The sequence below is a fragment of the Peromyscus leucopus genome, chromosome 7 (genome assembly GCF_004664715.2).
Source record: "Peromyscus leucopus breed LL Stock chromosome 7, UCI_PerLeu_2.1, whole genome shotgun sequence".
Classification (NCBI taxonomy): Eukaryota; Metazoa; Chordata; class Mammalia; order Rodentia; family Cricetidae; genus Peromyscus; species Peromyscus leucopus.
This window is the reverse complement of record NC_051069.1, coordinates 38,628,180-38,646,192: the sequence shown is the minus strand read 5'-3', so window position 1 is coordinate 38,646,192 and position 18,013 is coordinate 38,628,180.

The window sequence follows — 18,013 nt, the reverse complement described above, 5'->3', positions numbered from 1 at the left end:
TGGAAAGTGATAATTTGTGCTTATTAACCAAAAGACCCTTTCTAACTGCCAATCTACTAACAGATGTATCATCAACTTTACACTTGAGTTCTTCATTTCTTTGATATAGTTCCCTATCTGTCTAGGACTATCTGACTTATTCCAAGTTTTGTCTTAACACAGAGAAATGCAAAAATGTAAATGTACTCCATCTACTTTAACAAATTTAATATTCACATATGACATTTATATACTAATTAATTCAATAAAGTTAAACTTTTCTATTTTTATCCCTTTAAATGAAACTATCCTTGCTTTACAAAACTTTTATCATTAACCCTATTATCTACTTTAACATGAAAATAATCACGTTTCTTAGTAGGGGTTCTTTAACCCAGTATCTTTTCATCATTGTCCTTAATAGTTTTTAAATGCTCCTGCTTAATGTCAAGAGTAGACCTTTTCAGAGCATTATAGTTTGGATATTTAATGTCCTCTGAGGGCCTATGTGTTAATATTTGTTCCATGGGTAGGACTATTGGGAGATGGTTGAAATATTGAGAAGTGTGGTCTGAAGAGATGGTTCAATAGGTAAGAACATTTGTTGTACAAGCATGAAGCCTTGAATTTGAATACCTAGCACCCATGTAAAAAGCCAGATTTGACTGTGTGCCTATAACCTAAGCACTGTGGGGAAACAGAGAACAGAACAGCTTTGGACTTTTTTTGTGCTACTCTAGCTCTGAGTTTAGAAAGAGACCCCATCTCAAGAGAATAAGATGAAGAATGATGTAGCAGGATATCCAGTGTCCTCCTCTGGCCACCTCACACACACACACACACACACACACACACACACACACACACACACACCACATACACATTCATAGTACACTCGCACACTGCACAAACACAAAGAAAGGAAGTAGATTATTTCCTCTAAGCCACTGACTACTGGAGTTGTTATGACAATACAATAACACAAATGAACAGTGACAACCAAACAAAACACAGGTCTTAGGAAGCAGAGCTGTGTGAAAAGTCATTAGGTCATCAGGGGAGGTGTGCCCTCAGAGGGAATTTGGGGATCCTTCTCCTTCAGTCTCTCTCTGTGCTAGTTCAACACATGTTCCCAGAAAAAGCTTTCACTACACCTCTGTTATACATTTAGACTTTGAATGTCCGAAACAGTGAGTTAAATAATGTTTTCTTTTCATAGAATATATTGCCTTTGATATTCTATTGTAATAATGAGAAACTGACTAAAACACAGTAATATTTTTTTTTTTTTGCCTCAAACTACTTTTCAATAAATCCTAGCTGTTGTGCCACAAATATGAGGGAGCACAGCCTGGGTGCTGGGAGCAGAGGTGAATGTCAGTCATGATCAAAAGCACTACAGGTGTTGTCAGTTCATGTTTAGCATCAAAGCTGGCAACACGTTTCCTTTTAGGGGCATGCATTTGCTTTTTCTTTTTATCTCCAGTGGAACATGGTAAGTTGATGGCCTCCCCGTTTTGAGTACTATGATTTTCACTATACTAAGTGAATTGCATAAACATACGTTCTAATTTATCTTAACAGGAAATTTTTACTTATTGATAAGTTTTAAATCCCTGGTTGCTGGGTTCCCACTGCAGCTGATGTAATAAGCCAATCAAACCAAATTAATAAATCCAGGTTTAATGAGCAAAGCAATCCTGGGTGACCCTTGGGAAGGCAGGGGAAGAGTCATAGAAGGGTCACAGAGGAAGGGTCACATCGCAAATCTGGCTACCAGGCCTTAAGTACTATGGAGGCGTGGGCTTGAGCAGCCTCGGGGAGGGGCTTGCTTTTGGTGGGCTTTAAGGGGGCAGGGGTCTGGAGTGAGAGGCCAGCTCTAGGGGCAGGGCTGATGTTTGGTGGGCTTTTCAGTGGCAGGTTTGGGGAGAGATTGGGGAAGGGGAGTTGAGGTGGACCTTCCACAAGAACATTCTAGAATCTTTGGGTATATGGGTGCCAGGGGCTGAAGCAGAGCTTCCACCAGAACACTTACTACTATAAATTACCAGTATTATTGTTTATCACCATTAACATAATATCTAAAAGTAAATTACACCATCGAATATTTTATCTTGCAAAACACACACACACACACACACACACACACACACAGACATGCATGCACATGTGCATTTTGTCACTTGGAACAGACTGTCAAATCTTCCTTCCTGGTCCAGGTCAGTGTGATGGGTGCCTTGTTCTATGTCAATGTGGCCAAGGGGAGAGAGATATCTTATCCACAACTTCTGGCCAAGTGCTATAGTACCTTTCAGGGATGGGTGAGATACAGGCGTTCCTAACTCTCCATAGTGTCCTGCTGCAGAGTCTAAATTCCAAATATGTGTGGTTAAGAAGTCAGTCATTTCCCTTTTTCTACAAAGCCCTGATGCATAGAGTAGAGGCTGTGGCCATGTGAGATCACTAGAGCCTTGGTTGTCCTTCCTTCAACTTACATATATGAAAGAGGATCTATGAAGGAAACAAAGTCAAGATAAGAAGCTACTGCCTGTGGTGACATTGTGTTCCCCAAAATATTATGCACCCTAATAAACTTATCTGAGGTCAGAGAGCAAAACAGCCACTAGATATAGAGGCCAGAAAATGCTGGCACACACACCTTTAATCCTAGCATTCCAGAGGCAGAGATCCATCTCCATCTCCGTGAGTTCAAAGCCACACTGGAAACAGCCAGGCATGTTGATCCATGCCTTTAATCCCAGGAACTGATGGCAGGAAGCAGAAAGGTATATAAGGCATGAGGACCAGGAACTAGAGGTCTTGTTAAGCTTTCAGCTTCTAGCACAGTTTAGCCGAGATCCATTCAGATGAGGACTTCCAGTGTCAGGAAACAGGGTCGGCTGAGATGTTGGCAAGGTGAGTTTAGCTTTGGCTGGTTCTGTTTCTCTGATCTTTTATCATTCACCCCAATATCTGGCTCCTGGGTTTGTTTTTATTAATAAGACCTTTTAAGATTCATGCTACAACTGCCCACATTCCCAACATCCTGTCTACAAAGCAGTATATCAGACTTGGAAACAAGAGAGTACTGTTTAATGTTCAGCTCTACTCTTCCCAACAGGACAAGTAGGACATGAGAAAATCAATCTCGAACTCTTTTTTATTAGAACAAGGGTTTTTGAAACATGTACATGTTGAAACCTTGAGTACCATGGAGATTTTTGTTGGCACTAAAGTAAGATGGAAGCACCACTGAGCATAAGACAAACTATAGTCCAAGTATTTAACCAGAAAAAAAAATCACTCAAGGAAACAACTCAGAGATTGTTCTGAGATCAGAACTAACCTTGAAGATAAGCTTCATAAACTATCCTTGCCCAGGGTCTCAGCAGTCTTGGACTTAATTGGATAAGGTTTTAAAGCAAGTTTGGCACCTCAGTGTCGCAAAACAAACAAACAAGCAATGCAGCAATCATCCAGTATCTAGGGGAGTAATGATGGAGGCATCAACCACAGAGGGAGATGGTTTAGCATGAAGAGGATTGAAGGTGCTAACACCATGGTCCTTGGAGGGTAGTTGTGTACAAGATCAAGTCTGTGAGCTCCGAAGAGTGAACAGAGGGGCTTCACATTAGGGAAACAGAGTTCAACAACATAGTTCACCCAATTTGCTAGGAAAATGAACAAGTGAAAACAGAAAAAGCTCTGGATGGACTCAGCTGCTGAATTGTCTACAATGTCCAGTATGAACACAATAACTATGAGATGAGGCACAGCAAGCAGCCATGGGGCTTGGATGACCCAAGGGTTGAGACATAAAAACAAACATGAAAGTGTGGTTTGAAATTAATTTTTTAAAATAGTGAGCAACAGAAACTGCCTCTGATGACTCTTAATGGACTCAGATGTCCAACTTTACAAAGACTCAAAAGCTGTGTGTGTGTGTGTGTGTGTGTGTGTGTGTGTGTGTGTGTGTGTGTGTTCAAAGTGCAAAAGGATATGAAGCTTTAAGAAGAAAAGGCAGACATGGTGACAATGCACAATCAAATACATAGTATAAATATAAGGTAATAGAAATAATTTAAGCAAAACCAAATAAATTCCAGATTTGAAAATATAAAAACTGAAATGAAAAATTCTCTAGAGAGAACCAACCTACTATTTGATCTGGCAACAAAATCAGTAAACCTGAAAAATATATATATAACACATAGCTCAACACTAGAGAGCTAAAACAAATGAAGAAAAATTAACAGCGCCTCAGCTAAATATGCAATACCACCAAGTATGCTAAGTTCTTACAATGGGATTAGCAGAAGAATACAATAGAAAAGGGTAGAAAAAAATATATTGTAAAATGTTCAAAAATAATGACTAATATCATCCAACATATGATAAGCAACATGAAACCTACATATCCACTAAGTTTAAAAACAATTTCTAGGTAGATCAAATGTAACAAAATCAATATCCAAATGCACAATAGTGACAATACTGTAATCAGAAACATGGAGGCCAGAAGGCAGTTGATGGTGTATTCAAAATAAATAAAAACAAATAGGGCAAGAGAGAAAAGGGAGAGGTAGGGGAACAATGAACTGCCAATCAACAGTCAGGTTTATATCCACAAAAAGAATCCTTCAAAAACAAAAGCAAAAGGAAGATATTGTCCAGATAAACAAAATTTGAAAGAAAGCATTGCTGCTAACACATTCACTTATAACAATAACTGAAGAAAGCTTTTCAGGCTAAAAGCTTAATTCTTTCATTAAGGATCAACTCCAGAAAGTAGTTTGAACCTACAGTGAAAACAAACAAACAAATGTCAGAGTCCAAGCAAAGTTAATTATGTAATTATAAACAACAATGAAGATATAGTTTTCTTCTGTATTTATTCTCAGTTCATAGCTATAGATACTTCTGTTAACTAGGAATTAAAATCTCAAGGAAAATCTAATTCTCCATATTAAGACACCAATAAGAATAAACAAAACCTTAACATGGTGAATAGAATCAGAGGTAAATTACATAAAATGAAATAAAGAAAACCAATATAAAGAGTCAACAAAATTGCCAAATTTAAATAGCCTGATGAAGAAAAACAAAAAGGAAGACTCAAATTAATACAATCTTGTTGTAGAATATTGTTTGAAGATGTGTTACATTTGTTAATGCTGTGGAACATTTGTTTAATGATACAAAGGTATATTCCATTCTTTCACGTTGAATTTGTTTAACTCTGTAAAGCTGTATCAATTAAAACACCTAATTGATCTCATAAGGAGATGAAAGGCCAATAGCAAGTCAGGAGAGTGATATAGGTGGGTCTGGCAGGCAGAGGGGACAAATAGAGGAGAAATCTGGGAGGGAGAGATCAAGGAATGAGAAAAGGAAGGACCAGCCACCCAGCTACACAGCAAGGCACAGAGTAAGAGGTAATGAAAGATATTCAGAAATAGAGAAAGGTAAAAACCTAGAGGTAAAAGAAATAGATGGAATAATTTAAGAAAAGCTGGCTAGAAATAAGCCAAGCTAAGGCTAGGTATTCATAAGAAATAATAAAACTCCCATATGTGTGATTTATTTGAGAGCTGAGTGGCAGCCCCACTAAAAGAATAAAGAATAAAGAGTTAAAAAAAAAAAGGCAACCAACTACAAAATATTTTTAAAGAAAGTGTATGGAAATACTGTCAGTAACTTACATAACCAAGATAGCCAAGAATATATAGCCAAGATGAAATAGGCAAATTCTTAATCACAAACTACCACAGCTGAGTGAAAGGGAGAGAAACTCTGACTAAGCTAAGTGGTCCTACACCAAGATCCTTTAGAGAAGTCAATAGTGTGGCTTGAGAAATTGCTCTAATTTACTGATTTAGAGATTACTTTTGAGTTGATCCAATAAGCAAAATTCAAATAATATCTGCCATATGAAGAGGAAAACAGGGGATGGCAATTTACCTTAATTTCTTTACCTGCTGCTGTGATAAATGACCCCGATGAATGCAACTTATTTTAAAGAAAATGGTTTATTCTGTCTCACAGTTCCAATTTACAGTCCATCATTGTGGAGAAGTCATAGAACCTTGAAGCATCTAGTAACATCCACACCGAAGAGCATAAAGGAAATGAATGAACTCATGCTTGCATTCAGTTCACTTTCTATACTTTTGCTTTTATTTTTTTAATTCCATGCATATATGCGTATGTGTGTGTATGGGTATGGGTATATGCACATGAATGCAAATAACCATAGAGAGTGTAAGAAGTCATCAGATGTCCCAAAGCTGGAGCTAAAGGTGCTTGCAAGTTTCCTGGTGTGAGTGCCTGAAACCAAATTTGGGTTTTCTGTAAGAGCAATAGGCACCCTTAATCACTGACCCATTTCCGGAACCCTACTCTCTCCACTATTACACAGCTCAGGATCTCCTTTCTAGGGAATGGAGGCACCCATAGTGGGCATGTCTGTCTCCCTAACTCAATTAACGTAAACAAGATTATCCCCTAAAGACATGCCCACAGGCCTAAAAGCTAACTTAATCTAGACAATTCCTCACTGAGACTTACTTCTCATGTAATTCCAAAGCAGGCCAAGTTGACAAGTAAAATAAAGCATCAAAACATCTAAATAGATACTGGAGCAACAATGGAAAAAATGTAATATTCATGACAAAAATCCAAACTATGCTTGTAAGAAAACTGTCTCAAATGGATACGAGCTAATCAAAAACATAATTACCATTATGCATGATGGTGAAGAGGCACAATGTTAACATTGTATGTTGAAAAAAGATGAGATGTCTGTCTTAAGACTCATATTCAACTGTGTTGGAGATAAAACTATGTTCATTTATAGAAGACATTATTTTTTTATATTGGAAGTCCTAAAGAGTCTTAAGAAGAAACTAAGGAACAAGGATAGCAAGGTTTTAGGATATAGGATCAATGTACAAAGATCAGTTGAATGTTCCTACTTTTACATGAACAATTCTAAAGGAAATACTAGAAAATAATTAACTCACAAAAGCACAGAAAATAATAAAAGGCTAAAAATTAAATTAACAAGATATGTGATACCTGTCCTGAAAACTAATAAATTAATAAAAAACTAAAGAAATCAACAAAAAGAGACCTCATGTTCATAGATAGAAAGATAATTGAAAAACTGGCAATAATTCCAAAATTGGTCTTCAAATTCATTACAATCTTTATTTACAATTCCAACTAAAAATTCTAAAATTTTTACAGCAGTGCAAAATGCCCAGGATAGCCAAACTAATTTTTTAAAAGAATAGAGTGTTATATTTACCTGTCTTAAAATGTACTTCAAAGATACAGGTATCATACATTAAAATAAGGATGAATATAGAAGTCAATGAACGATAATTGAGAATTTATAAATAAAACATCAAATTTATAGTCACTCTGCTGTGAGACTTATCCAGACAATACACTGGAGAACAGGGTCATCTTTCCAATCAGTGATTCTAGACAACTGATTATATGTGTGTAAAATGATGCAGTTAGGTCATTTTACAATGCCTTTTACAATACATAAATTTAAATCAAAATGGATTGATGTCCTAACTATAGAGCTAAAATTATTAAACACTTAGGATAAATAACAGAACTAGTCTTTGTGTCCTTGAGTTATACGATAATTGCTTATATATGATATCAAGAGCACAGGAGCATAAGAAGTCCAATTTTAGGTTCTGGAAAAATGGCTCAATGGCTAAGAGAGCTTACTGATCTTCCAGAGGACATTAGTTCAGTTTCCAGCATCCACATTAAGTGGCTCACAACTGCTAGTAACCCTAGATCCAGGCTAAAAAGATACAACACCATCTTCTGGTTTCCAAGGATACCCAAACACATGTGGCATATACTCACAAAGACACATACATGCACACATAAATTATAAAAACAAAAAAATTCACAGAAAAGTTCAGTTAAATATTAGATAGTTTGGAGTTTTGGGTCATTAAAATTGACTGGGTCTGAGATCAACTAAGAGATAAACTACGTGTCACCCCTCTAAAAGATTTTCTTGATTATGGTATTTAAAATGGCAGTGGGAAGCATCTTCTGGTGGCCACCAGATAAAAGACAGTCAGAAGGGAAAAGCTTTGCTTTTCTCCTGCTTGTCTTCGTGTCTTGCTGGTTCTTTCATCTACTTTGTTGTTGAGCTTCTGCAGCTGCTACATTCCTTCACTACTATGGGAACACAGCGTGTCTGTGTTCAAGTATAGATCGAAGACCAGTGGCTCTCTAGAAGTTTTCCAAGTCTTCTGTGCCAGAATGAGATTGCTGAGCACACATCCTCATGGACCGAGCAGACACCATTTCCGATATGGAATGAGTATAATCCCCATATGTTACTGGTGGGTTCAGACATGAGAAAAAAGACTGGCAGTTCCAAACACATTGAGCATAGAATTTTTTTCTCTAGATACATTCCTCAAAAAAAAGTATCTATTAAAAAAAAAAAACTCCACCAAGGATGATTGCAGAAGCATCATTCACGAGAGACATTTAGTAAAAAGAACCCACAGCACCATCAGCTGATGAGAGGTGAAGAAAATGGCTTATCTATTCAGTGTGGGTGTTTTATTTGTACAGTTGTGACCAAAATACCTGTGTTGGTTATTTCAGATTCAAAGCACACAGGAGAATATTTAGTAACAAAAAGGAAATAAAAATGGCATATGCTACATCATGGCTGAACCTTGAAAACCTCATGTTCAGAAAAGGAAGTCAGTCACGAAAGACCACGTAGCATGCAATTTTGTTTATAGGAAATATCTAAAATAGTCAAACACATTGGGAAAAAAGATAGAATAGTATGTAGTTACTTGGATTTCAGGAATTTCTTGGAAATTGAGAAGTGACCCTAAATTGTTAGGAAAATTCTTAGGATGCTAGTAAAAATATCAGAAAAGTGACTGTGAAAATAATTTCCTAAGTCTGTAATAATACTGAAAATCAGTGAATCATTCCATTTAAATGGGTGGATTATATGGTATAAAGTGTATCTCAATAAAGCAATTAAAACATAACCACAGAACTGAGAAGAAGGCTGAGTGAGTAAAGTACCTCCTGCACAAGCATGAAGATGTGAGTTCAGATCTCCAGATCTCACATCAAAAGCTAGTCATGGTAGTGTGCCCCTGCAGCTCCAGCACTAGAATGGGACAGAAGGAGACAGGTGGATCCCTAAAGCTCATTGACCAGCCAGCCTAGAAAAATCAATGTATTCTGAATTCAAACTGTTGGGGGGATATCTCAAAAACAAAAGTAGGCAACAATTGAAGAACAGCATCTGACTTCTACCTCTGGCCTCCACATTTATGCAAACATGCACTAATCACCATACCTTCACAACACACACACACACACACACACACCAAAAATAGCATGAGCAAAATGATTTCTGTAGTTATATGGTTTTATTTTCTAAAATTGTATTTATTTGTTTGTGTTTCTCTGTGTGAGTATATGCTTATAAGTGCACATGGAAGCCAGAAGAAGGCATCAGATCCCTCAGCGCTGGAGTTATAGTATGGGTGGATGCACCATGTCTAGGTTGTTACAGTGGTTGCTGGGATCATAACTCTGATCCTCATGTTTCTGTAGCAAGTGCTCTTAACTGCAGAGCTATATCTCTAGCCCATGAATGTAGTCTTCAGATGTTTCTACACAGCCTGAAGATTTGAGAGCACAGTGAAATCACCTATCAGGTAACAACTCTTGAATTTTCCAAGTGTGGAAGAGAGGAGAGGAAGAGAAAGTAAAATTGTGATAGTGAGACTGTGATGTGGTGAACATCCCACATTAAAGTTATATGGCAGTATGAAATCAAATGAAATATGGAACAAGTGAAAGTCATAATACAGAGTAATTTTGTTTATTTTTTTATTGTTTGAGAATTTCATACATTTGTATAATGTGGTTTGATCAAATCTACCTTCTTTTCTCTGCCCTCATCTCTTTCCCTAATCTCTATCACTTTGCCTTCCCCAATTCATGGGTTCCTTTTTAAAACCACTAGTACACTTACTGCAGCAATTACGTGCATGGGTGTAGAGCCATTAGCTGGAACATGGGCAGCCTATCAAAAGTTGTATCCCTTAAGTAAACTGACTCTCCATCTTCTAGTAACCATCCATTCCCAATAACTCCTCTAGGAGTGAGGCTTGCAGAACCATTTCCTCATCCACACTGGTATTTTGGCTGCCTTGATCACAGGCAGGCCATGAGCATGCATTCACAACCACTTTGAGTTCATGTGTACAATGACCCATCATGTCTTGGAAACCTCTAGGATCTAAATTTATTCCTACTGGTGTAATTTTGGTAAAGACATAATATAAGCAAATTATCTCTTCTAAGTTGCAATGGATGGATTCTTTAGGGGAGGGAATAGAGAGGGAGAAACAGTACCTAAGGCTCTTCAACCAGTTACAACATAATCCCAATAATGCAGGTAAGATGAGGGAACAGGTGGAATTAGACTAAGGATGATGTAGATGAGCAATGGGGAAGGAGGGAAAGAGTCAAGAAATGTCAGCTTACTTGCTAAGGACAAGTGTCGCGGGTATATATGGCATATCTGTGACATTGTACAGTGTGAGAAGAAAGAGTTCAAAAGATCAAGCAGTTTCCCAGCAGAATGAATGCATAGTATATGAAGCAACAGCAAAAGGAGGAAGATAGGGTTTAGGGAAACATGGAAAGGATTCACTTCTGAAGCATTTTTCATCTAGTACTTCCAAAATGTGGCATACTGGAAATCAAACAACCGAGTGGACAAATGCCCAAAGTACTAAATTCTCAAATCCAGCACCCAGAGAGTTCAACTTCCTGCTGAGCCAATTCTCTAAAAACCATGAAGAAAAAAAAATAAAACCTCATGTTTGAAAATGTGGGAACTTGGAGCCAAATAGTCTACGGCTTTCAAAACCTGCCAGGTGTTTCATATAGCAAGCTACTTACAAAAGTTCATGGTGGCAGGAGTGTGGAGAAGGATGCTATCAGAGTGGAAAAACAGGAATGCTTTGCAGAATTTTGATTTAGAGCCTCCGTCGTAAATGCCAGTTGTTCCAATGGCTTCATTTTGCTAATGCTAGAACAGCTTCTGCAGTAATAACATATTTCAGCGTGAATGTCTTTTTAATAATCCTTAATTTGAGTTCTAATTCCCTTGATAGCCACTTTGAAGAGACAACTGCATTCCTAAAGTAACAGTTTGGAAGCACATCTGAGTACAGACCAATAGCATCCGTGCATGCACACATACATGCAAGCAGGAGGAAGGGGTTCATATATTATAACACATTATCATATTTCTTAATTTCAATGTCATTAAAAGAATGCCCTAAAACCCTTTAACAAGCAATTGCTCCAAATTCCATAGACATCAGCAATTACTGGCGTGCTCTTTAACAGAATCTGGGTGAAAGGTGGAGGTGGAAGATATAGATGCTGAGATGAAAAGAGCAATAACAGAAAAGATAAGAGATGACTAGAGACAAAGAACAACTCACAGCACTGCTGCAGAAGCCAAGACAAGCCCCTATTTTAAGCCGGGATTCATGGTAATTTAGCATCTTATTCTTTTGACCCCACCAATAAGCTATGTTGGGATCGATGAGTTGACATTGATGGGCCCAAAGTAACAATGCTGCCACAGGAAACATAAAACTCCAACAAAGAGGTGTGTGTGTGTGTGTGTGTGTGTGTGTGTGTGTGTGTGTGTGTGTGCCCTTTACTTACCTCTCCTGAGTGATGGATAGAGAATTGCTCACACCAGCATCACACACTCCTCATCCATCCCCAATTGTCTCCCAATCTTCTCACCAGAAGTAACTCTTAAGACCAGCCTTGAAATTTGAGTCAGGAGTCTGAGAGGAACTCAGACACCATGAAAGAAACATCAGCAATCTCACATACTTAAAGATCAGACTTCACCTGGCTTCTAGGAGGGAAGAAGATCAGCCTATGAATTAACAAAAGATAATGTTTGTGTGCTTCTGTGTGAGTGAGTTACTCTTCCACTTCTTACCCTTCATGTGGGTCAAATCTCTCAGTTGCTAAGGATTTTTGTTTGCTTATTTACAATCATGCATTTCTCCTTTATTACACTTACCAAGATAGTTACTAATAGGGAGCTTACAGATCAATTATGGAGAATTGGGACTGTGCTTGTCTTATTCACTGAGCTGTTCTCACCATCCCATTGTCACTCAAAAAATACATGCTTAGCTGCTAAGTTATTAAATTAGAAAAAGAAAAAAGTCTCCCGAGGTGGGGAACTGGGAGTAGACCTCAGAGGAGTTGAGGGGAGCTCTTGTGGTGAATGAAATCAAAATACATTGTATGAAATGTTCAAGGAATTAATAAATAATTATTTATATGAAATATATGTATTTTTAGGGACTGAAGAGATGGCTCAACAGTTAACAGCACTTACTGCTCTTACAATCTAAGTTTGGTTCCCAGCACTCTAATCTGGCAGCTCACAACTTCCTGTCACTCCAGCTCCATGGAATCTGACACCCTAGTCTGTCCTCCTTGGGCAACTACACTCCTGTACACACACACACACACACACACACAACTTAAAGTAAAAAAAAAATCTTTAAAATGAATGTGTGCTTGGGGCAGAGGGATGAAATTTGAGATAAAAGAAATGAGGAAAGATTAAGAGGAAGAGGAACCAGGAAGGAAGGAAAAGGAAAGGAATGAGGGAGGGAGGGAGGACTTGTTATAGGGACTGTCCCGTTAAGACACTTCTCAGGTACTTCAGTTCTATGCACTGTGCAAGCTTTTGACCATGCAGCCCCATCAGCGTTTTTACTCATGTATAAAACACGCTGCAGTTTACTCTCTAGACCCTACTTGTTCCAGTATCTATGTCTACCCTGTCCTACTAACTGCATTTATTACAGTGGGCAAGAGAATAGAAAACCCATTCTATGCTGCGCGGGAACTCAGAATCAAGGACCAACAAGGCCAACATTTTAAGCAAAAGAAAAGCCCAGAAGATAGTGGTCTGAAAAAGTAATAGCACAGAGTAATTATAAGTATATTCAGTCACATTTCTCAATCCCATGCATCAGATAGTTCTATGATTCATTCACCAAAAAGATAGCTCCATTCACAAGACATCTCAAACATCATGAAAATCTTTTTATAACAAACGGTAAAACTTATATTCATTTCCTGTGATGTTGTAAATGTCAAAAACATTAAAGTGACCTCCTTAAGGGATCTTTTGTTTCAAACTGTCCCAAGTACATGGGTTCTGCAGTGCTGATGGCTAGAACTCTCTGAGGACATGAAAACGTGAACGTAGCAGCGCTGTCTCCAGGGTGGCAGAGGCTGATCATGTGGAACTGGGGAGGGTTTGAGATAGGACGGAAGCCACTGAATGTATTTTTCACTTTGCTTACTTTTATTCATTTGCGTTTCTATTTACATAAGCACATTTGGTTAATGGTTACTATGTTGGGCAGCTCACCATACCGTCCAAAACAAAATGGCTAATGAGAAAGGGTGACCTCTGATTCATATTTTTTGGCTTTCTAAATTCATAAATAGGGAGATTGTGTCCTTCTAACAATACCTGACCACAATTTCATTGATAACCCAGTACTGCAGATTTGTTAAAATATAAATAAAATTTAACACCTTTTTCCCAGAAGATGGATTAACAAATAACACCTCTGTAATCAGATCTTTGATTTAAAAAATAAAAACTGAGGACATTTTTCTCTAATATCTTAGGCTTCTGTGGAAGGAGACATACCCTGGTGAGTCACTGTAGGTAGGATGGATCAGTGAGAATTCAGGAGATTCAGTTGATAGACATCTGGTGCTCAGTACATAAGACTCCTAGCTATAGGGGATATGTAGCCTGAACTGGCCATTTCCTGTGACCAGGCAAGATTTCATGTGGAGAGTGGGAAAACAACCCAGCCAGATAACCTTCAACACACAGTCTGTCCTGCCTATGGGATGTGCTGGGGTAAGGGTGGCCTAGAGATTGAGGGAGTGACCCACCAATGACCAGTCTAGAGTAAAACCAATGCCAGGAGAGTGAGCCCATCCCTGACACTGCCTGAAGCACCAGTACTCACAGGCTGGATGACCCAGCAACCTAGGATAGAACCAAACATGCCTGGAGGAAATAAAATGTCAATGTAATGATGCCTAATGATACTCTGCTATACTCACAGATTGCTGCCTGGCCCAACTGTCATCAGAGAGGCTTCATCCATCAATTGATGGAAACAGATGCAAAGACCCACAGTCAAACATTAGTCAGAGCTAGGAGGCAGAGGGGTCAAGAACATCACAAGAAAACTCACAGAATCAACTGAACTGGGATCATAGGAGCCCACAGAGACTGAACTGACAACCAGGGAGCCTGCATGAGACTGACCTAGGCACTCTGCATATATGTTACAATTGTGTAGCTTGGTCTTCTTATGGGACTCCCAAAAGTGGGAGCAGGGGCTGACTCTGACTCTTTTACTGGCTTTTGGGACCCTACTCCTTGTACTGGGTCGCCTTGCCCAGCCTTAATACATGGGGAAGTGCTTAGTCTTACTGCTACTTGATATGCCATGCTTTGTTGATATCCATGGGAGACCTGCCCTTTCCTGAACAGAAACGGAAGAGGAGTGGATTGGGAAGGTGGGAACAGAGGGGAGATGGGAGGGGATTGGGAGGAGAGGAGGAAGGAAAAACTGGAACTGCTGCCAGAATATTAAATAAATTAATTAATTTAAAAAAATATGGAGTGGACACCACACACACACACACACACACACACACACACACTCATATACATGGATACACACACACATACACACACACACACACACACACACACACGATAGCACACAGTGGAACTTGGTGTGAATGCTGCCACCAACACTGAATATTGTCTAGCCTTGTCTAGGTCTTTGGGCATATAGGAGTAAATTTATAACATATATCTTCTTACAGGATTGAAAATGTGGGTGGAGACACAGTCCAATGATAAAACATTTGCTTAGCATGTACAATTCCCTGGGTTTCATCTTCCATATTGCCAAAAATAAGGGTAAGAACAGATCATAGAAAATTACTGGAAGGTGTTAGCTATGGAGATGGCCTCTGGTCCACTATATTTCATTTCATAACTGCTAGGTCTTGATGGTATTCCAGATCATATAGAGCCTGGCACCTACAAAATTCCTAAGTCTTACTCCTAAAAAAGACACGTTATGAAAAAAAGAAAGCCAAAAAATAAATAGTATTATGCCATCTTATAAGTATCATTCCAAAACGTTAAAAAAAAATCATGTACTTTTGTTACATGAAAATGGAATAAACAACCTGTATTGGTACATAGTTACAGGGTCAGTGAACACGACCACCAAGCCTAGTACTCATTCAATACACACACACACACACACACACACACACACATTACCACATACATGTCCATTTATGAACAGTAGCTTTTTCATACAACAGTGAAAAAACAAGGAACAAACATTGAAGATTTGCTTTTTTCTTTTGTTTCATATTTATAAGAAATTTTACCTATGATAATTTTTCCTGTCTTAGCATACTATATCACCATGCAACTTTCTAAGACTTTGTTATTAGTTTATTTTGGCTTTACTTTGCTAAGGATCCTTAGTAATAGTAAATAGGAAGAAATGAGAGTCAGGTAAAGACCTTCATGCTGGCATCCAGGCTGGTGGACTCTTCAGTCACACACAGTTGACAAAAGCTCAAGCTTGGGCATTGCTATCTCACTTTTGATGCTAATTTGGAAAGCAGGATATGGCCCTGACTCACCTCTATTCCACAGAGGCCTGTTGATTTTATAATTGAGTTCAGATTAAAATATGAAACAGATTGGCTATACTGGCAAACTCAGGGAACAGGTGTGTTTATTCCTTCATCAAACAATAGTACTCCCATTCAAAGCCCCAGAACCCCAGATGGATCCCCTATGTCTCGCCACATGACCTCTTCACCTGACTCACAGATGGAAATTACTTAACTCATCTCTCATTCCTGCTTCTCCACTCTTAGGCTTACCAGGTTACTCTTAATAAAGCTGGATTACTTCCCAAGGACAGAGGCTGCCTTTCAAATTATCTTTAAAAGAGCACACAAGTTTTTCATAATCTGAGACCTGATGTGGATAAATAGTTCCTTCCAGTCATGAAGTACCACTTATTTCTGTTATTTTTTTTCACTTCATTAGAAGTATAGTATACAGTTTGGCTGGCCTTGATCTTGACCACATTCTCCTTTCCCTGTATCCTGTAATATCAATCAGCTTTTCATTAGTTCTAACCAAATGTGTGACAGAAACAGGGGGAAGAAAAATTTATTTGAACTCATATTACAGAGAGTTCATGAGGTTGCTGCCTGGCCCCCATGGGCCAGAACATGGTGGTGGCAGGGCCTGGTGACAGGACCAAGTGACAAAGCCTATTCTTTATTGTTTGGTGAATGCGAAGAAGAGAAACAAAGATCAAGGGCCAAGTATAATCTTCAAAATCTTTTTTTTACAGTTAAAATATGCAAGATCTTTATTAGGAATCCATACCTCTGAATATCAATTCAATATTCATTCAGTATTATGAAAATAATTTGCTGAATATGTGAACATCATCCATCAGGTTCTTGATATCGATCTGCTTGTGTATTTACGAATGCATCGGCTTTGTTTGTAGGGAAGAGACTTCAGCTGTCGAAATTAAAGACTGTCAAGGACAACCAGCAGACTACAGCATGGCATTGCCTCTTCTCAGAAGAGAATTTCTCTTGATTTTCATTTTGCTAAAATATTTTAAATGCCAAATAACACACAAATACATGCTTCTTGTGAAAATTGGACCTATAAAAATACAAAAATTAAATTGCCCTTTTCATTTCTCCTTCGCTTCCTTCCCCAGAAATATCTTGGCTTAGCAATAATCCTCAAAATCATAACCCATGACCTACTTTCTCCAGTAGGTCCCATAAGTCCAGAAATAGCATCATTTGGGACTTGAGAGATGGCGCTGCAGTTAAGAGCACTTACTACTCTTTCAGAGGTCCTAGGCTCAGAGCCCAGCACTCATACTGGGTGGCTCACAACTACTTATAGCTCCAGTTCTAAGGGGGATCTGACTCCCTCTCCTGGCCTCTCTACACATGTACACATAAATGCACTCAGGCACACACATAATCACATAAAATTCTACATGTAATTTTTATATTTATTTTTGATGTATAACATTTAACATATAGTAGATGGACAGATAGACAGATGGATGGACAGATCGTTGGATAGATGGATGTGTGGATGGATGGATAGATATACAGACAGACAATTTTACACACACACACACACACACACACACACACACACACACACACACACATAATAGTGTAATAGTGCTATTGTTTGGGACCAGGTGTTTAAACATGATCCTGTAGGAGACATATCTGAATCAGATTCAAATCAGAACACATCATCCCAGTCTTCACTAAAACATTCTACTTTGCTTAATTGCCCCACATTGAATTAAACAACCAGAACCCATTATTGTATCAGCATTTTATCACTCAATCCTATACCATTTCCCTTAGGGGTCAGAGAAGAACATGACAAAGGGCTGTTTTTTCGAAGAGCATGTGCTAAGAAGGGGAGATACATAAATAACTAATAACTCATAGTGCTGTGTGTAATAAAACCAAAGGAGGGCCAGTTATTCAATTTGGAGGATCAAGAAATGCCACAGACAAGATTTTTCTTTGTAGGAATTAACAGATAGATATACAGCCCCAATTGTGTACAAAATTGCACACAGACTGTTCAAGATAGAAGGGTGTGGAACACTCACAACTCTGGGCAGGTACAGGAAATGTTATTATTTGATAGGCATTTTACTGCCAGTTCCCATCTGTTGTTTTACTTATTCCTGTTGCAGTGCAATGCAGAAGGTGATGTAGTTCTATTTTTACCATGTCTTGC